The 20,070-nt window shown below is 43.9% G+C and overlaps 1 long non-coding RNA gene across 1 annotated transcript; it reads left to right on the plus strand.

The window, feature by feature from the left end:
* The first annotated feature begins 17,336 nt into the window (after window positions 1-17,336).
* On the plus strand, window positions 17,337-19,526 carry LOC123593048. The gene is made up of 3 exons (XR_006710087.1): window positions 17,337-17,818; window positions 18,220-18,356; window positions 19,360-19,526. It is a non-coding gene; the product is annotated as an uncharacterized LOC123593048 (long non-coding RNA).
* Window positions 19,527-20,070: the final 544 nt, after the last annotated feature.

Genomic DNA, 20,070 nt, shown 5'->3' on the forward strand with positions numbered 1-20,070 from the left:
TGATGGAATAACCAGAGGATGGGAATCTTGGGGAGACATTTGCTTACACAATAAATGTATGTTTTCCTTTTTTTAAATGCCATGCTATTGTATAATGCAATAATAACACTGTATTGTTGGGGTTATAACATAGGTGCAATGTATATTATAATAATAGCACAAAGGAGGGAGTAGGAATTGGAGCTATATTGAAACAAAGCTTCTGTATTCATTGGAATTATGTTAATATTAATCTGAAGAATATTGTGCTAAATTGAAATGCATATTATTGTAGTCCCTAGAGGAACCACTGAAATAATACTCAAAAAATATAGTTAAAAAATCAACAGAGGGGTGCCCGGGTGGCTCAGCTGGTTAAGCGACTGACTCTTGATTTCATCTTAGGTCATGATCTCATGGTTCATGGAGTCGAGCCCCACGTCGGGCTGAACATGGAGTCTGTTTAAGATCCTCTCTCTTCCTCCTTCTCTGAGTGTGTGTGCTCACTCTCTCTCTGTCTCTCAAAAAAAAAAAAAAGTTAAAAAGTTACAGAAAAATATATACTGCAAGTGGTAACCATAAGAAAGCTGTAATGGCTATATTAATATCAGGTAATGTGGGTTTTTAGACAAGAAATACTACTAGAAGTAGAGGACATTTCAAATGATAAAAGGGCCAATATATCAGGGATATACAATAATTATTAATGTATATGGGCCTAACAACAGAGGCCCAAAATACATGAAGAAAAAGTGATAGATTTGGAAGGAGAAATAGACAATTCAACAATAATATTGGGAGATTTCAATATCCCACTCTTAATAACTGATAGAACAACTTGACAAAAAGCACATAAAAGAATGCTGCTGGGGTGACTGGGTGACTCAGTCAGTTCAGCTTTTGACTCTTGATCTCAGCACAGGTCATGATTTTGCAGTTCCTGGGATCAAACCCCATGTTGGCCTCCATGCTGACAGCACAGAGCCTATCTGAGGTTCTCTTTCTCCTTCTCTCTCTGCCCCTCCCCTGCTCTCTAAATAAAGAAATAAATACTTAAAAAAAAGAATGCTGCTGGTCAACTTGTCCTGACATTTGTAGAACACCACCCACCAGCAGCAGACCACACTTTTTTCAAGTCCACATGGAACATTCTCCAGGGAAGACCATATGCTGTGCCGTAAAACAAGTCTCAACAACAAGAAATTCTAAATCATAGAAAGTATCTTCTCCCACTATGTTGAAATTAAATTAGAAGTCACCAACAAAAAGAAATCCCCAAATATATGGAAATTAACACACTTTCTAAATAACTCATGTAATTGAGGAAATCACAAGGGAAATTAGAAAATAATTTTAACTGAATGAAAATGAGATGTCAATTTAGTGTATGAAGCTAAAACAGTGCTGAGAGGGAATTTTATAGTTTTAAATACCTATATTTAAAAAGGTATTTAAATCCCATGAAGATTGATGCAAAATCCTTAACACAATATTGGCAAACTGAATCCAATAATAAATAAAAAGATTTATACAGCAGGACCAAATAGGGTGTATTCAAGGGCCTCAATCTTGATTTACCATCCAAAAATCAATCTTTTACACCATATTTATAAAAAGGGATAAAACCCTTCTTTTTATAAATAGACACAGGAAAAACATTAGACAAAATTCAACACCCATTCATGATAAATACTTAATAAAGTAGGAATAGAAGGCAACTTCCTCAACCTAATTAAGTACTTTTCAATTTATGAAAAACCACAGCTAACATACTTAATGGGAGGGGGGAGTGCTTTTCTCCTGAAATCAGGAACAAGTCAACAATATCCACTCTCATTATTTCTATTAAACACTGTAATGGAGGTTCTATCCAGTTCCCTCTCTTCCTCTCCCAAAGAAGATAAAGTCACTCAAAGTGGAAAAAGAAAAAAAGAAAACTATCTTTATTCACAAATGACATGATCCTGTAAGGTTTGAAGGAATACACACACACACACACCACACACAAAACTACTAGAAAGTAAATTTAATATGGCTGTAGAATACAAGTTCAAAATACCAAAAAAATAAAATAAGATCTATTGAAATCCTCTCTATTAACAAACAATACCCCCCAACAAAAAAAATCCACCCACAATAGCACAAAAAGAATACAGAAATAGATTTATTTCACTGAAATTTACAAAAGTTTCTGAGAAATTAAGGATGTAAATAAATGGAGAAACATTCCATGTTTGTGGGTTAGAGGATTCAGTACTATTATAATGTCAATTCTACCCAAATTATTCCATAGGTTCAACTCAATCCTTGTCAGTATTCCAGCAGGATTGTTTGTTTAGAAATTGACAAACTAAGGGACGCCTGGGTGGCTCAGTCGGTTAAATGTCCGACTTCAGCTCAGGTCATGATCTCACGGTTTGTGAGTTTGAGCTCCACATCTGTGCTATCAGCACAGAGCCTGGAGCCTGCTTTGGATTCTGTGTCTTCCCCTCTCTCTGCTCCTACCCCGCTCATGCTCTATCTCTCTCAAAAATAAATATGTGGTCTATTCTGGAGAATGTTCCATGTGCACTGGGGAAGAATGTATATTCCACTGCTTTAGCATGAAATGTTCTGAATGTTAAGTCCATCCGGTCCAGCGTGTCATTCAAAGTCATTGTTTCCTTGTTGATTTTTTTATTATCTGTCCATTGCTGTGAGTGGGCTGTTGAAGTCCCCTACTATTATGGTATTACTATCAATGAGTTTCTTTATGTTTGTGATTGATTTATATATTTGGGTGTTCTCACATTTGGAGCATAAATGTTTATAATTGTTAGGTCTTTTTGGTGGATAGACCCCTTAGTTATGATATAATGCCCTTCTTCATCTCTTGATACAGTCTTTATTTTAAAGTCTAGATTGTCTGATATAAGTATGGCTACTCCAGCTTTCTTTTGTTGACCATTAGCATGATAGATGGTTCTCCATCCCCTTACTTTCAATCTGAAGGTGTCTTTAGGTCTAAAGTGGGTCTCTTGTAAACAGCATATAGATGGATCTTGTTTTCTTATCCATTCTGTTACCCTATGTCTTTTGATTGGAGCATTTAGTCCATTGACATTTTAGAGTGAGTACTGAAAGATATGAATTTATTGCCATTATGTTGCTTGTAGAGTTGGAGTTTCTGGTAGGGTCTTCTGGTCCTTTCTAGTCTTTGTTGCTTTTGGTCTTTATTTATTTGTTTTTTTCTTTTTCATTTTTTCTCCCCTCATAGAGTCCCCCTTAAAATTTCTTGTAGGGCTGGTTTAGTGGTCACAAACTCCTTTAATTTTTGTTTGTCTGGGAAAATTTTTATCTTTCCTTCTATTTTGAATGACAGCCTTGCTGGATAAAGAATTCTTGGCTGCTGGGGCGCCTGGGTGGCGCAGTCGGTTAAGCGTCCGACTTCAGCCAGGTCACGATCTCGCGGTCCGGGAGTTCGAGCCCCGCGTCAGGCTCTGGGCTGATGGCTCAGAGCCTGGAGCCTGTTTCCGATTCTGTGTCTCCCTCTCTCTCTGCCCCTCCCCCGTTCATGCTCTGTCTCTCTCTGTCCCAAAAAAAATAAATAAACGTTGAAAAAAAAAAAAAAAAAAGAATTCTTGGCTGCATATTTTTCTGATTCAGCACATTGAATATATCCTGCCACTACTTTCTGGCCTGCCAAGTTTGTGTGGATAGGTCTGCTGCAAACCTGATCTGTCTTCCCTTGTAGGTTAAGGACTTTTTTTTCTCTTGCTACTTTCATGATCCTCTCCTTGCCTGAGTATTTTGTGAATTTGACTACTATATGCCTTGATGATGGTCGGTTTTTGTTGAATCTAATGGGAGTCCTCTGTGCTTCCTGAACTTTGATGTCTGTGTCTTTCCCCAGGTTAGGAAAGTTTTCTGCTATGATTTGCTCACATAATCCTTTTACCTCTATTTCTCTCTCTTCCTCTTCTGGGACCCTTATGATTCTGATGTTGTTCCTTTTTAATGAGTCACTGATTTCTCTAATTCTTAAATCATGCTCTTTTGCCTTAATTTCCCTCTTTTATTCTGCATCATTATTCTCCATAAGTTTGTCCTCTATATCGCCGATTCTCTGTTCTGCCTCATCCATCCTTGCCGCCGTGGCATCCATTTGAGATTGCAGCTCAGTTATAGCATTTTTTATTTCATCCTGACTAGCTTTTACTTCTTTTATCTCCACAGAAAGGGATTCTAATCTATTTTTGACTCCAGCTAGTATTTTTATTATCATGATTCTAAATTCTGGTTCAGACATCTTGCTTGTATCTGTGTTGGTTAAGTCCCGGCTGTCATTTCTTCCTGCTCTTTCATTTGGGGTGAATTCCTTCATTTCATTATTTTGAAGGGAGAAAAGGAATTAATGGGGTAAAAAAAATAAAATTAAAAAAAATTAGAATTAAAAAATTAAAACCAAACACACACACACACACACACACACACACACACACAAAATCGAATAAATGATGCTAGGTCCTAAGTGTGTTTTGGTCTGAGTGTTGAAAGGGGCTTGATAGGGGCGCCTGGGTGGCGCAGTCGGTTAAGCGTCTGACTTCAGCCAGGTCACGATCTCGCGGTCCATGAGTTCGAGCCCCGCGTCGGGCTCTGGGCTGATGGCTCGGAGCCTGGAGCCTGTTTCCGATTCTGTGTCTCCCTCTCTCTCTGCCCCTCCCCCGTTCATGCTCTGTCTCTCTCTGTCCCAAAAATAAATAAACGTTGAAAAAAAAATTTTTTTTTTTTTAAAAAAGAAAGGGGCTTGATAGATTAGAGAAAAAAGGGGGGAAAAAGGAAAAAAAAAGGAAATCATTTGAAAATTTGAAAAGATGAATACACTGAAGTAGACTAAAATTAAATGATGGAAGTAAACTAGAATTTGAAAAAATTTACACAAAAGTAAAAAATATAGTAGAAAAAAATTAAATAAAAATATTTTTAATAAAAATTGAAAATAACAACGGCCAGGTGCCAGCCACACCCAGGAACGTTCACAGGACTGTGCTGCTGCTGATGCCCAGAGACTGCAGCCAGTGCCAGCCCACCCCAGCAAAAGTTCACGAGATAGTGTAGCAGCAGCATTTCAGGAATTATGGCAAATCACAACGCACATCTAGCACCAGGTTTCACCCTTAACGACCTTGTTCCAGCACCAGCGAATGTGGTTGTTCTCCTGGGTCCACTGGGGCCTGGCCTTTGGGGGACCCACACAGCCTCTACCAGGTGTCCTCCCAGCAGAGGAACTGCCTCTCCTGGTGTGGCCTGAAGAACCCCAGACTCCACTCTGCTCCTGGGGATTCGCCCTTCCCACCAGAGCACCACCAGGTATTGAGTTGCGGAGTTTCAGACTCTGCACTCCCCCTGTTTACAGTCTTAATGGAATTTAAACCCCCTCCTTTCTCCTTTCTCCCTTTTCAGTTCAGTCCCTGTGGCTGTTTCCATTTTTCCACTTTCTTTCCAGCTGCTTTTGGGGGGGAGTGCTTTTCCTGAATTCCATCCCCCACCCCATCTCTGTCCTCTCTTCACACGCAAAAGCGGTTCCCTAGCCTCCGCAACTTCTCTCTCCCCCAGTTCACCTCTCCGTGCTGTGTACCTGCTGAATTCTGTGGTTCAGGTTGTGCAGACTGTTGTGTCAATCCTCAGATCAATTTTCTAGATGTGCAGGATGGTTTAGTATTGGTCTGACTGTATTTCATGGACCCGAGATGCACAAAAAACTTCTATGCTGTTCCACCATCTTGGCTCCTCCCCCTCTCTCAAAACTAAACAAATGTTGAAAAAAAAAAAAAAACAATGGACTACTGGTACATATTGCAACATGGATGAATGTCAAAACCATTGGCCAAGTTTAATAAGTACAATGACAAACCTGTAACGGGCATGAGGGAACTTTTTGGATGATAGAAATGTTCTAAAACTGGATTTTGGTGATGGATATACAACCCTAAAAGTCGCTACACATCATTCATTGTACCCATGCACACAATGTGGCGGGTGTAAATCATACCTCGTTAATCTGTTAAAGAACTTCTGCCAGTCTTGCCACCCTGCGCTTTATCGCTAGTCCTACTGAATCGCCCTCTCAGTGCCCCGCACACCCTGCTCCTCAAAGCCTCTTGGTGTGGCTTTCCTTCTCTGGCCTGCCAGGTCTTCCCCTAGCCTCTGCTCAAATGTCACTTCCTCCACCTTTGTTCATCCTGCCTGGTGGTACATCACTGATCCCCTGCAGCATTTCCAAATCACTTGGTACAGCCTCTAATTGCCCCTCATTCCCATTTTAGCCCCAGTAGGATTTTCAGGACTTCCTCTCCCTCCTTGCCTTGAAGGAAGAAGATGGCTTTCCTACCTTTCCCTTGTCTAGCGCCTGAGGACTAACAAAATTGGATCCGGATTATTCGGATACCAACTCTGCAGGGTCCTTGACCTCTCAGGGAGCGTGGCGTGATGGGGGTGCCCTGTCAGAAGCACACCTCCACTTCTTCGGGCTGTCTTCTCTGCAGCGCTCCCCTCCACGCTGTTTCTGAAGCCCACGTCACAGCGTGCCCACGCTTCCCTCTAAGCCCTTGTCCTTGACTGGCTCCAAGGCTGGCCTCTGCAGTTACAAATGAGCATCCCCACAACAGGGGCCAGGGGCGTTCACTGTGACCCTGTTGCCTAGCCGGGGGTTTGGCTCGGAGCAGACCCCACGAAGAGCTTGTAGATGAATGAGCATCCCGTTTACGGAATCCTGAATGGATTCGAAGTGATCTGACAGAATGCAACTATGGAGCTGGATACTTACTTTATAGAAGCAAAGTCTTTCACCCACGGGCTCCCCAAATGGAGGGCCTGCAAGCTTTTTATACAGGCATTCCAGCCTCCAGCTTCCCTTCAGGCTTTCTTAGAGAAGACTTTTTTCTTTGTCCTTCCTCATGGCCCCACCCATCCCCGGCTTCCCTCTTGCTGTTCTGTTTACTTCTTCCATCAGCTACTTCCATTGTCCTCTCTGTAGTTTTCTCACACTTGATTTTTTTTTTTTTTTCTAAACCAGTGGGCTCTCCTTAGAACCCAGCACCTCTTTTTTTAAATGTTTGTTTATTTTTGAGAGAGAGAGACACACAGAGCATGAGCGGGGGGGGGGGGGGGGGGTGGGCAGAGAGAGAGGGAGACACAGAATTGGAAGCAGGCTTAAGTCTCCAAACTGTCAGCACAGAGCCCCACATGGGCTTGAACCCACGAACTGTGAGATCACGACCTGAGCTGAAGTCAGACACTCAACTGAGCCAGCCAGGTGCCCCCCAGCACCTTTTTGGTAAGAGTAAGTTTGGGGCTTTTTGATTTAAATTATTTAAAATGAAAGAATATTTTTACATTCTCAATAACTGTTTATTGAGCATTGACGATATAACAAATTGTATACATTATCATTCACGTCTATTTTCTTGTACTGTTCTTTCAGATTAAATCACTATCAGAATTCTTACAGCATTAAATCACTATCAGAATTCTTACAGCATTCACCAGCTTGTAAGCTTGGTGAACCAGATGATTTTGGAAGTCTTTCCAGTTCTAATATTTTCTGATCCTAATATAGTTTTTCCCTTATGTTTCTTTTTTAAAGTAAGAAGTGAATGAAATCTGCTTTGATCTTATTGGGAGCTCGATATTTTTGAACTTAGGAACAAGAGTTTGGTTCATTAGATTGTACGGCCTGAGCTTTTAAGGAATGTATCCTGAGCGTGGATGAGTGTGATCTGGAAATCCCTTGCTTGCTAAACACAGGTTGGGTCTGGCAGCATGGCTGACCAGATATAATTTGATTCCTCCTGGACTCTTTGGTGCCTTGGCTATGTTGGAGTTATTCCAAAAGCCAGTCTGTGGATCTGTGTCTCTGGGTGTAAGGGGACTTGCACAGTGCTTGACATATAGTAGGTACCCAATAGGTATTTGTTGAATGCCTGCACGCCAGGCCAGGTAATGTAACGTCTCAGAAATGCAGGCAGACCTTCTTTCTGTGACTGTAAGATAGAGGGTTACCCCTGCCTCTCTGTTTACTCGTTTTTAGTGACCAGAGAGGCATTCACTGTTTCACAGGACAGTATAAGTTATTTTTGGAAGGAATACCTATTAAAAGGTCCCTTCTGGTATGCTCTCATTCCTCTTCATTGGTCCCACACACCAAGCCTTTGCCCCAGGGCAGCCGTGTCAGAAATTCGAGACCATGTTCTCCCTTGGGCCAGCTCTTTGCTGGGTTGAACAAACCCTATTTCTTAAACTGTTGCCCAGGCCTTCCCACACATCTCTCTGTATGATTCTGACTTCTTACTTATATTGCTAGGAATCCATGCCCCTGGTAGAAGATAAACCAGATTTCAGGTCTGTGCTGGTCTCAGAAGGTAGTTATTTATAAAAACAAAACAGAAAGCCTTTCCCACTCAAAGCCTTCCCCACTCCTCCAGAGTCCTCAGCAGATGGCAGTGTTGATCTTTCATTTTTTTTGTTTTGTTTGTTTTTTTTGTTTTTTGTGGGTTTTTTGGGGGGTTAGTTTTTGGTCTGTGGAGGGTGTTTTTTTGTTTGGTTTTCACAAATTTAGAACAGTCAACATTTCTGCCTTGCTTTATTTAGATTGCAGGTTCCACAAAATGTAGTTCTTTTTACTCAGTGTCTTTTGTTTGGGCCTTACCAAAAACCGTAAGTCCCCTAGGCAGGTTAAGAATTAAGTAAGTCCTCAAACTAGTATCCTATTTAAAAAAAATTTAATTGCAAAAGTTATGCATGCTTGTAAAAATTCAAAAGATACAGAAGCGTAGGAAGTAAAAGTGAGTGAAGGTTTTCCAGGTGTTTTACTGGGTATGCAAAGTATGTATACGACAATATATGTATATATAAATGGGGCCATACTATTTATATTACTCTGCACCTTACATTAGCTTCCTCACAGCGTATGCATTCCTCCACGTCAGTACATACAATCTACGTTCTTCCCACTTTCGTGGCTTATAACATTTACATTCTGTTCCGGAACTGTAGTCAAGTCTTCCAGGCCTGAACTTCTGAATGCTTAAACCCAATAAAAATAGCATTTACCATACTGTGGTTATGTAAATATTAATCACAGCAGAACAAAATGAAATCAGATCTACAGCAAAATAAAGAAAACCCATGAGCTTATCCCCTACCATGAAATTATTAAGGTTCAAAGCTGTCTCTTCTTTTTTAATGGAATTTCCCCCTTTATTTTTTTATTTTAAAAATTAATGTAATCAAATTGTAATTGACATACAATACCCTGTTCATTTCAGTTATACCCCACAGTGATTCAATATCTGTATACACAATGGAGTGATCAGCGCAATTTACCATCATCATACAGAGTTGTTTACAATGTCATTGATTATATTCCCTGTGTCAAAGCTGCCTTTTAATTTCATTTTTCCTTTCCTCACTTTTACTCAGCTACCACTCTTCTTTATTAGTTTGTTTTAGTCTCATGTTTCTTAAATCTCATTCTTGCATTCCTTTTGCTCTGCTCCAGTGTCTCCTTGAGTAGTGTGTGCATTTGAGTGCTGCCGTCATAAAGTTTCCCAGCACAGCTGATTGCTGGTTCGGCCGGAAATATAATTTAGCCTTAAATTCATAGTCCACGAATTTGAAAGGCGTAGTTTAAATTTTGTTTTATGTTTACTTATTTTTGAGACAGAAAGAGCGTGAGCACGAGCGAGCACGAGTGGGGGAGGGGCAGAGAGCGAGGGAGACACAGAATCTGAAGCAGGTTCCAGGCTCTGAGCTGTCAGCATAGAGAGCCTGATGTGGGGCTTGAACCCACAAACCATGAAATCGTGACCTGAGCTGAAGTCGGGTGCTTAATCGACTGAGCCACCAGGCGCCCCTAGAAGGGTAGTTTAAAAGTATTTCTGATGGGAAGTCTGATGTTAGTCAGATTCACACTCCTCTGTGACTGACCTATTTTTTTTTTTTTTTTTTTTTCCTTCTGGAAGCCTTTGAGACTTTATTGTTGTTCTTGGGGTTCTGAAATTTCTATAAGTATCTATTTTTATTTATCCTGTTTGGTACCTGGTGGGCCCTTTCAATCTGAAGATTTGTGTTTTCCCCTAGCTAAGAAAACTTTTCTGTTAGGTCTTTGATTTCCCCCTTTCCTTTTTCTCTTTTCTCCCTTCCTCCCTTCCTTTCTCTTCTTCTGTTCAAACTCCTATTGAATGAATGAATGTGGACTTCCTGGATCTTCCCTCTGTATGCACTATTCTTTCATTTTTCAATGCTTTGTGCTTTTTCCTGCGTTGTAGATTTCATTGACTTCCAGATAACCAGCCTCGTTTTCAGTCTTGGCCACATTATTCCTTCGGTTTTCTGTATTTTAAAATTTTGACAATCCTTTCATTTATTTTTATTTTTTGTAATGTTTATTTTTATTTTTAAGGGCGGTGGATGGGGGGGCAGGAGCAGAGAGAGAGGGAGACAGAGGATCCGAAGCAGGCTCCAGGCTCTGAGCGGTCAGTGCAGAGCCTGACGCAGGGCTCCAACTACCTAACTGAACCGTGAGATCATGACCTGAGCCAAAGTCCGACGCTTAACTGACTGAGCCACACAGGCACCCCTTGACGATCTTTTTAAATGTACAGAAATGATTTCTTGTTCTTCTGATGGCTCCCTTCTTAATGGCAGCTAGCTCTTATTTCAGAGATTTAACATTCTCTCAAATCTCTCCAAAGATACTTCGAGTTTCCTTTTGAACATTACCTACTGCATCTTGTTTTGTCTGTGGTGGTTCCTTTTGATTATTCATCTTTGTTTAGCTTTCCCGCTATTGGTTTTCCTCAAGTTGGTGACCCCTGGCTGTTCATTCACTTTCGTAAGTGAGGGACTAGACTAATCTGCCTAAGTGGCTGGTAAGGCCCATTTCCCAGGCTTGAGAGGCCCGGCTGCAGGCGCCTAAGAGTGATCGGGCTGTGTTGTCCATGTACTTACCTCTAGATTGCAAGCTGGGGATGTCCACACTTGCCACCGTAAGAAGAGTTTTCAGTAATGAGCAGTTCACTATGTTTTCCTCTTGGGTAGAGCAAAACCCTCCTCCCCTGACATAAATGTCCCTTGTGAATGTCTAGGGAGACTTTAAGCTCTATTCTACTTTTCTGCTGAGTTTTGACACCCATATTAGGATCCCTTTCCAGATTGATCACCCACAGTTTTTGGAGAGTAATTTTTGAGTCCTAGGGACCCAAGAGACACAATTTCTCCTTATGGGTTGGGAGTAGGGGAGGGGGAAAGGTGGGGGGGTCCCTACCAGCCCACGTACTGAATGTAGTCCTATGCTCAGTTATTCTGGTGATGTCCTGTGTTTCTGTTTTGGAGTTCTTGGGTCTGAGTTGAGAGTTTCTCTGGAACTCACTTGAGAAGGAAAGTTCTTGGTCCTGGAGTTTGGTGCTATGGATTATCTTCGCTCTTTCTCAGTGACTCCGTTCCCATTTACTTCCAGCTTCTTGCATTTTCTCAGACTTTCTGATCTGCTGCCACCCTCTCTTGTTTTCTAGCAACAATATGACTTAATTCTTTAAAAACTACCCTATACTTATTCTAATGAGCCCATGGCTTAGTGGAGAGGTGGACACATGTGCTCAGTTTGTGATTTCCAATGCAATGTATTGTTCAAACTTCAAATTTTGTCTTGATGCACATGGTCCCAAAGGTATAAGATGGATACATAAAGTGAAAATGCCCTTTTCATCCTGTTGCAGATAAAGACCACTAGTTGCCCCCTTCTGCCTGTTCTTTCCTTCTTCCACTAGAAATAAAGCCCCAGATTTTAGCGGGGCTCATCTCATGACTACTCAACTAAGGAGGGTACCTCCTAGGTGTGGCCAAGTGATCGGGTTCTGGACAATGGTAGGGGAGCAGAAGCTGTGTGCTGAACATTCCTGGGCTCCTCTGAAGGACATGGATGTGCCTGCCAATTCCTTGCTTCCCCCTTTCCTATTGGCCGGAATGCAGATTTGGTGGGGAGCCATCCTTGTCCATGCAGAGGAGGGCAACGCCGTAGGAATGGAAGAACAACAGAATGGAAGGGGCCTGGGAGTTCCTGACACTTCATTGCCATTATGCCAGCCTCGTATGTGGGAGAGAAATGAGATGCTCTCTTGTTTCAGCCTTGTATCCTGGGGTCACTTCTTACAGCAGCCTATCCTATCTCCTAGCTGGAAGAATTTCTGGGCTACTCGGTCCTCCCTGGAGGCAACCAGTGTGAACATACCTCTGGATCCTTCCAGGAACCTTTCATGTATGGACTAACATACATATCCACAGATGCATGCGTATATGCATACACATACACACAGACATATATATAGCCCCCTGTCCCATTTCACATAAATGATATTAAACCAAGCAGCTATTTTTTGAAGAGACTGAGCTCTGAAAAGGAGGATTGTTCCAGCTTCTCTTCTGTACTGACAGACTGATCTCTGCCTCCAAAGGTGCACACTGCCCCCCTAGTGAAACCAAACCCCCTCTACTCTGAGACAGCTTCTTACCCAAATACGTCCCCCAGATGACTCATTACTCCTCCCCCTTCTAAAAAAGGACATTTATTGAAATGTTGTAACCACACAGAATAATCATTGTGAGAAGTTCCAGTAAATTCATTTCCCCCTCCGTCCTGCATCTCCAGGGGTCTGCACGATAGAAGCTGTGCTCTGGGGGATGCCCAGCGGGCACCCTGTTATCTCAGCCCTGGTGCTGCTGAGCACCAAACCAAGCTCCAAATGCAGACGTTTCAGCTCAACAATGAGCTGACTCTTCAAGGCCTCCTTGTGAGGTCTGTTCTCTCTGCCCATCTTCCCCCCACCCACTGCCACTCCCGTGCTGGGTTCCAGCACCCTGAATTGATCTTGTGAGAAAGCACTGGAAACGGGATGACATCTATCCTGAACTTTCTATTTCTACCCTTTCTGAAAAGAAGGGAGAAGCCAGGAATCTACCAAGCTTGGTGGGAAACGGAAAAGGTCTGTGTGTTGGAGGGAGAGGTGGGTGGGATCAGTCTCAGAACAGAGAGACAATCTATTAGGGCTGCTTCCTGTGCAGCCTGGGCCAGCATGGTATTGTCACACCTGTGTCTTCCTGACTTTTCTCACTCCTCCTGCCTATCTGAACCCTGCCCAGCTCAAAACTACACCCTCCACTCACAAGGGTGCTGAGGAGCTGCTTGTGGAACCGATATCCTTTGAAAAATCTTATTTTTTTGGATAGGTAATGCACTGAAAGAATCCACAAATGGTACAGCCATTATGGAAAATGGCATGGAGTTTCCTCAGAAAATTAAAACTAGAATTGCCATATGATCCAGAAATCCTGCTTCTGGATCTATATCAGAAAGAAATGAAAACAGCATCTAAAAAGAGATACCTGCACTCCCATATTCACTGCAGCGTTATTAACAGTGGCCAAGATGTGGACACAACCGAATGTTGTGACAACCAATGTCCTTCAACAGAGGAATGGATAAAGAAGATGTGATACACACACACACACACACACACACACACACATACACAAGGCAAATGATATATCTCATTTATTTATTTTACTATATATATTATTTACTATATCATTTTTTATTTTCTATAGTACATGTATATAAGATAAATAAGATATATCATTTAGCTACGAGACGTGAGGAAATCCTGCCATCCACAACAACTGGGATGAAACTCGAGAGCATTATGCTAAGTGAAATAAGCCGGACAGAGAAAGACTGATTCTGCATGATATGTGTTTCATATGTAAATCATGTATCTGTGGAATTTTAAAAAGCCAAATTCATAGAAACAAAGAATGGTAGTGCGGGGGTGGGGGGTGGGGATGGGAAGATATTGGTCAAAGGAAGATATTGGTCTTGTAACTTCTGGTTATGAGGTTAACAAGTTTGGAGGCTCTAATGTGGAGCAAGGTGCTTATAGCTAGTAATACTGTACTACATACTTGAAAGTTACTATGAGAGTAAATCTTAACTGTTCTTACAGCACAAAAGAAACGGTAATTGTGAGGGACTAGAGGTGCTAGCGGACGCTATGGTGGCAGGAAGCATTTTTGCCAACATTCTCTTGATGGATACCTGACTCTCAGGACCAACCAATGGAAGGGGTCCAAATGGCTCGTCTCACCCACGAGGGACACACCTCCAGACTTACTCACAAACCCAGGACGACCCACTGGGATTTTTCTCTGCCCTTATCTAGGTCACCGAGGGGTTAAGCTTCTGCTGACCCTCCAGGTTTTCAGCCATTAATCATTGGGAACCAGAGCTGCCCTTGTGACGTTGTAACGCTTACCGGCAATTAACCTGTGTTCTATAGAGGAGCATTGTTACCCTGGCCTGGCTTCCTTCACCCTCCAAATTAACATTTCCCAAGCAAAGTGCCAGTTAATTGGAAGGGCAATAGAAAGAAAGGCCACACACCCACCTAGTCTAACTTAATAACCTTGAAAGGAGCCATTAATGAATGGGACACATGGCACATTCAGATCTGGTCGAGTCCTACGCTTGGGTTTCCCCGGCTCTGCTCTGCGCCTGCCCAGCCCCGCCAGCGCCCCAGGCTGTAAAACACACACTGGAATAAAACTTCCCCTCTGCAGAATGTCCCCACTGACCGGGGTGGGGGAAGGGGGTCCGAAGAGGTTCCTGGAAGCGCTCTTCTTATTGTCTAGACGGGGAAACTGAGGCTGAGGAAAAGGAAGAGCACTGTCTGGAGTCCCCCGGTCAGCGGCGGGCTGCTCCCCCTCCTGCTCCTCCCTCCGCTCCGCCTTGAAATGCTGAGCAGAGTCCCCTCTGCTTCTGGGTGCCAGGGCGTGTCACCGTTCATGTCGCTGCAGAGCAAGAGGCTGCTGTGGACAGTGGCAGCGGTGTCCCCAGGCAGCCTGCTCTCACTGCCTGTCCCCGTGTGCACCTTTGGGTGCACTGGCACCCTCCTCCTCCAGCCGGGCAATCTGGGGGTTCTTGCAGACCCTCCTCCCCTCAATTCCCGCTGTCTGGTCTCAGGTCCCGCCAGGAATCATTGCTCTGAATCTTTGCTCACCCTAGCTCTTCTTTTCCTGCTCTCCTCTGAAGCCTCCATCCCAAGGGGCCTCCACTGGCCCCTCCTCCCTTTCCTGAGCCCCAGTCCGCACTCCCTTTTCCAGCCCCATAGAGGCTGTTTACAAGTTCCTTCCTTGCTTTAAGTCCCTACCTCATCCCTCCATGTCCTTTTGAGACAGACTCACCTCCCTGGTCAAAGGAAGATATTGGTCTTATAACTTCTGGTTATGAGGTTAACAAGCTTGGAGGCTCTAATGTAGAGCAAGGTGCTTATAGCTAGTAATATTGTAATACTCACCTCAGACTGCTCCAAGAAGATAGGGTGTTTGAGGGGGTAGGAGGATGAGGAGGGGAAGAGAGGTGAGGGTGGGGTTCTGCTTAGGGTCCTTTCCTCCATGGTGGGGCTCAGCTGTCCTGGGGCTGCTTTTTAGTTGTAGAGGCTCCCTGAGGCCCCCTTGGGGGCCCTGAGTCTGTGCCCCTCTGGGATCTTGTTCCTTTCCCCTGTCTCAACCCTCTCTCTGTCCTGGATTCTTGCCTCACTTTGCAATAGTCCCCAGTGACCCGGTCCTAGTCCTGGAATAGCCTGCTCTCCTGAGCGCCCTGCAGCCAGCAGCCCCCCTCTCTCCTCTCCTTGGCTGTCGAGCCATCTACCCCTCATTGCATAGTCTCACCTCCCATCCACTCTCACTTGTCCCACAGAAACGTTCTTTCCTAAGTTGAAAACGACCTCCTTGTTCCTAAATTCAGAAGACATATTTTAGAGTTTAAAAAAAAAATATGACCTTTCTGTAGAATTTTCTAGTTGATCACTGCCTACCCCCACCACGCCCCCTTCCTGAAACTCACTCTTTCCTGGCTTCCATGAAACCTCTCTTGCCTTTACAAGCATCTCTTCCCACCTGTCCCCTCAGGCCCCCTCTCTCCCCATCAGGCATCCTCCTGGGAACACCGTCCTTGATGGTGGCTTCCATTACCAACTAAATGATGGTGATCATGACCATGAGGAGGAGGAGGAGGAGGTTGTATGGAATCCAGATCTGACTCCTGAGCCTCAGGCTCATAGCCAACCACCCTGGAGACATCTTACTTGGGAGTTTTACAGGCATCTCACGCTCCCTGTGTTCAAAACAAGCTCATTATCTTCCCCTTGCCTGCTTCTCCCCGGGGCCTCCCGACTAGTTGACAGGGTGACAGGGTCACCATGCACTTGAGGGTCGTCCATGCCTCCATCTCTCATGTCCAGTCAGCCAGTCAGTTAATCGTCAAGGCCTATACATTCAGTCTCCAAGGGGCCTGTGCTCCTACTGCCATTTCTTTAGCTGTGACAAATTCCAGTCTTGTCCCCCTACAGCCACAGTGATCTTCCTAAACCCATAGTGTATCAAGCCACTCCCCTCAGTGGCTCAGCACCACCCTTGGGTCACTGGGCAAGCTCTTTAGAACATCCTACAAGCCAGACTCCTCAAGACCACCAGATGGCGTTCCACATTGGAGAAATTCACTGTGGGCTCCTTTTTCTCATTTCTAAAAATCAAACATCCTTTCAACAATGTCAGTTCTTAGGACTTTGATAACTACCTCCTGATTTAGGTCTTGAAACACCTCCATGAGGTAGGTGCTATTTTTCCCGTTTTATGGATGAGAATAATCGAGTCTCACAGAGTCCGAGGTCACAAAATAATCAATTTGAACACCCGTCTGTTATTTCTTATGCTCTTTCCATGAGCCAAGAGGAGGGGGCTTCCAGGGACTCAGAGACCCCTCTGACCATGCCATAGATCTAAGAGACCTCCTCACATTGCAAACACCTTTTCCCATGTGCCACTGTACCTGGGACCTGAGCCCCCACCCTGAGTTCTGGGTCACAGAGAACCTGCTCCCACACCTAGTCTCAGATGGGATAGGGATGACAGACGAGCAGAGGATCAATAGCCATCTGTCCAGGCTCCACTGACAAGCTAATCTTTTCAGTAAACATTTCATTAGCCCCTGCCAGGCTGCTCGCACCTGCTGACAGGAGAGGCAGAATGGGGTGGGGGTGGGGGTCGGGGCCCTCTGCTTTATAATAGGCACAGATGTCAGCCTGGGTCTCCTGGCCCCTGAGATCCAGCTAAGCTCAGCTAGAATGCTGGTGCTGTGCACTGGCGGAATCCAAATCATCCCCCAGATTTTTGTAAATTCCCGGGGACTCATGTTCTTTTTGCTTCCTCTGGCTTTCGGGACTTACCATCTAAAAGAGACCGGCTCCCACTCTGCTGTGAAGCTCTTACAACTTCCGTTTTCCCTTCATAGTACTCTTACTGCTGCTGCTGCTGCTTATTGCGGCTACTGATATTGTCAGTTGTGTTAATACTGAGAGTGGCAAGCACCCGCCCTGTGCTGGACTCTCTGCTGACCTGTATGCATTACCTTTGGTAAACCCCACAATGATCCTATGAGGGAGGTGCTGTTGTATTTCCCCATTTGGCATGTAAGCAAAGAGTCTCAGAGATTTCATGGAGGAGTAGGGGGTAGATTCTGGGTTTGTCTACCTCTAAAGCCCAAGCTCTTACCCCCTGTATTGTATTTGGAGTTTGTGGAATTGTTTGACTAACCTCTGGCTCCCCCACCAGACTGGGAGGTCTGCAGAGGTAGGAAGCACGTCTGATTGCTTCACCACTATGTCCCCAGGGCAATGATTTTTTTATAAAAAATAATGCGAGGTATCGTACATGAGTTTGTTTAGGCTTTATTGCTCTGAAGCCAATGGAGGTAAGAAGCTGGTTTTTATTTGTTTTTCTTTCGTGGAGGGAAGCAGTGTTTGTTCTTGCCACGCAGAGGCATTCTCCTCAACTGTTTCGGTCTGGGTGACCTCTCATTTAGCCTGCCTCCTCTGTTTCTTCAAACCAAACAGTGTGCATAAAGCGTCCTTTGGCTAGCCGATAACCCTTGCTTTCCCACCGCTCTAAATATGCTCCTCCAGTCTTGCATGTCGGACTGTCTCGCGTTTTCAGAATTGTGTTTGGTGGCTTTCTCTCCGCTTCCTCACGTTTCTCCCGTTCAGCCTCCTGCTTTATGTCCCTGCTCTGGGCTGCCTGTACCTACAAGGTTGCTTCTGGAATTTTAAATGTCTCCATGCTTAATAAAAACTTGGTGCTTTGGGTGATTTCCAGGAAAAGAAAAGGAAAATATGGACCTGCCCTGAGATGACTTTATGGGGATTGGGGTGCATCTGTCTACGGGGGGCGGGGGCAGCCCAGTTGCTTGTTGGCAATTGGGAATACAAGCTCACTGGCACTGGATCTTTCAGGTTTGCGTATGGCTGACAAAGGACCCAGCCACAACTGTCAGTGTCTGACTCTAAAACCCTTGGTCTCGAGCATTGTATTACAAGGTCCCCGCTGGCTGTGCTCTTGGAAGAAAAATAGGAAACACCGATAAGCTACAAGAAACAATTAAAATCACATATCATGTTTCCACCTAGAGAAAATCACCATCGAACATGGGACATGGTGGTTAAAAGCATTCTGATTTTTTTCTATACATGTACGCACAGAAAAAGTATTATCACACCAGGCATTGATTTTGAAACCAGATATCCTCATTTGGCACCATAGGATGAATGTATTTCCATGTCAGTAAACACAGATTTATTTAATTTTTAGTGGCTTTATGGTATTCTAGCATATGCACGAAGTATGATTTATTTAACTAGTCTTCTACTGACGTCCACTGTTTTTAGTATTTTAACTTTTTATACAATGCTGCCTGGAGAAGCCTTGGAGATATATATATATATATATATATATATCCCTGTGGACTCCTCTGAGTTTCTCTGCTAAGGCAAGGAGGCTTCTTTACAGTGACACTTCTGATGTTCGGACCGATAATTCTTGTTCTGGTCGCTGACCTGTGCCTTGTAGAATGCTTAAAGCATCCTCGGCCTCTACTCACTAGATGCCACTAGCAGACTGCTCCCCCCCCCCCCCCAATATCCTGACGATCAATATCTGTTGATCGCCAAGTGTCCCCTGGGTGGCAAAATTGCCCCTGCTTGAGGACCACTGCCTCCAGGATAAAGTTGTTAAGTGACAAGGTTAAAGGATACACATATTTGAAGACTTCTGTTACCTACTGCCAAATTGCCTTCCAAAAGGTACAGAATCTATTCCCACCAACAGTGGAGGGCGGTGCCCCATTCATCCCCCTTGTGAATACGCGCCTTAACATAAAAAACCACTTTACTGATCTCAAAAGACAAAACGTTCTTTCCGTGTTTGTTTGATTTTTTTTTTTCGTGTTTTTATTTCTAGGGTGAGGTTGGACCTTTAAAAAAACCACGTTGATTGTGTTGACTGGCTGTTGTTTCTTGGCAAACTATCTTTCCTTATAACTATTTTTTTCTTTTGGAGCATTCCTTTGTTTTTCTTTTTCTTTTCCACGTCATCTTTTAACATATTAAATAAAATGTGCACGTCTATCCCTGCTTGCTGTCTGTCTTTCTGTGTCGATATCTGTGGTTGCATTTGTGGTAAAACCCTTCCGGATCTGGCAGTAGAGTCCAGGGAAGCACCCTTCCCGGTTCCCTTCCAGGGGCTGGAACTGTGGCTCTGCTGGGGAGCCTCCAGGGCCCCAGCTTTGCCTGGTAGAGCATCCTATTCAGGTCATGCTCTTTTATACCAAGATCTACTGAATGTTCCTTTTGTGTTTGAGGGAAAAGTTCTTGCTCTGGAAACCAGTGTGTCAGGGGACAGCCTTGATCTGGGGGGACTGACCGGGGGCTTGACCATAATTAGTTCAGGTTAATTATTGCCGATCTGTAGATTCACAGCACAGGGACCTCTCTTCCCTTAAGCCGGGGCCTCTGGAGGTTTCTTTTATGAGCTCTGAACCCTGAGGGAAGACTTAAAGTAATGAATTTTCCTGTAATCAGATTTGAGGGTTTGTTCCTTGAGACATCCAGTCAATTGGAGAATTGAGCCCTGACTGGTTTATTTGGCCAAAGGATGCCGAAAACAAAGCCC

This window comes from Leopardus geoffroyi, chromosome D4 (assembly GCF_018350155.1).
Source record: "Leopardus geoffroyi isolate Oge1 chromosome D4, O.geoffroyi_Oge1_pat1.0, whole genome shotgun sequence".
NCBI lineage: Eukaryota > Metazoa > Chordata > Mammalia > Carnivora > Felidae > Leopardus > Leopardus geoffroyi.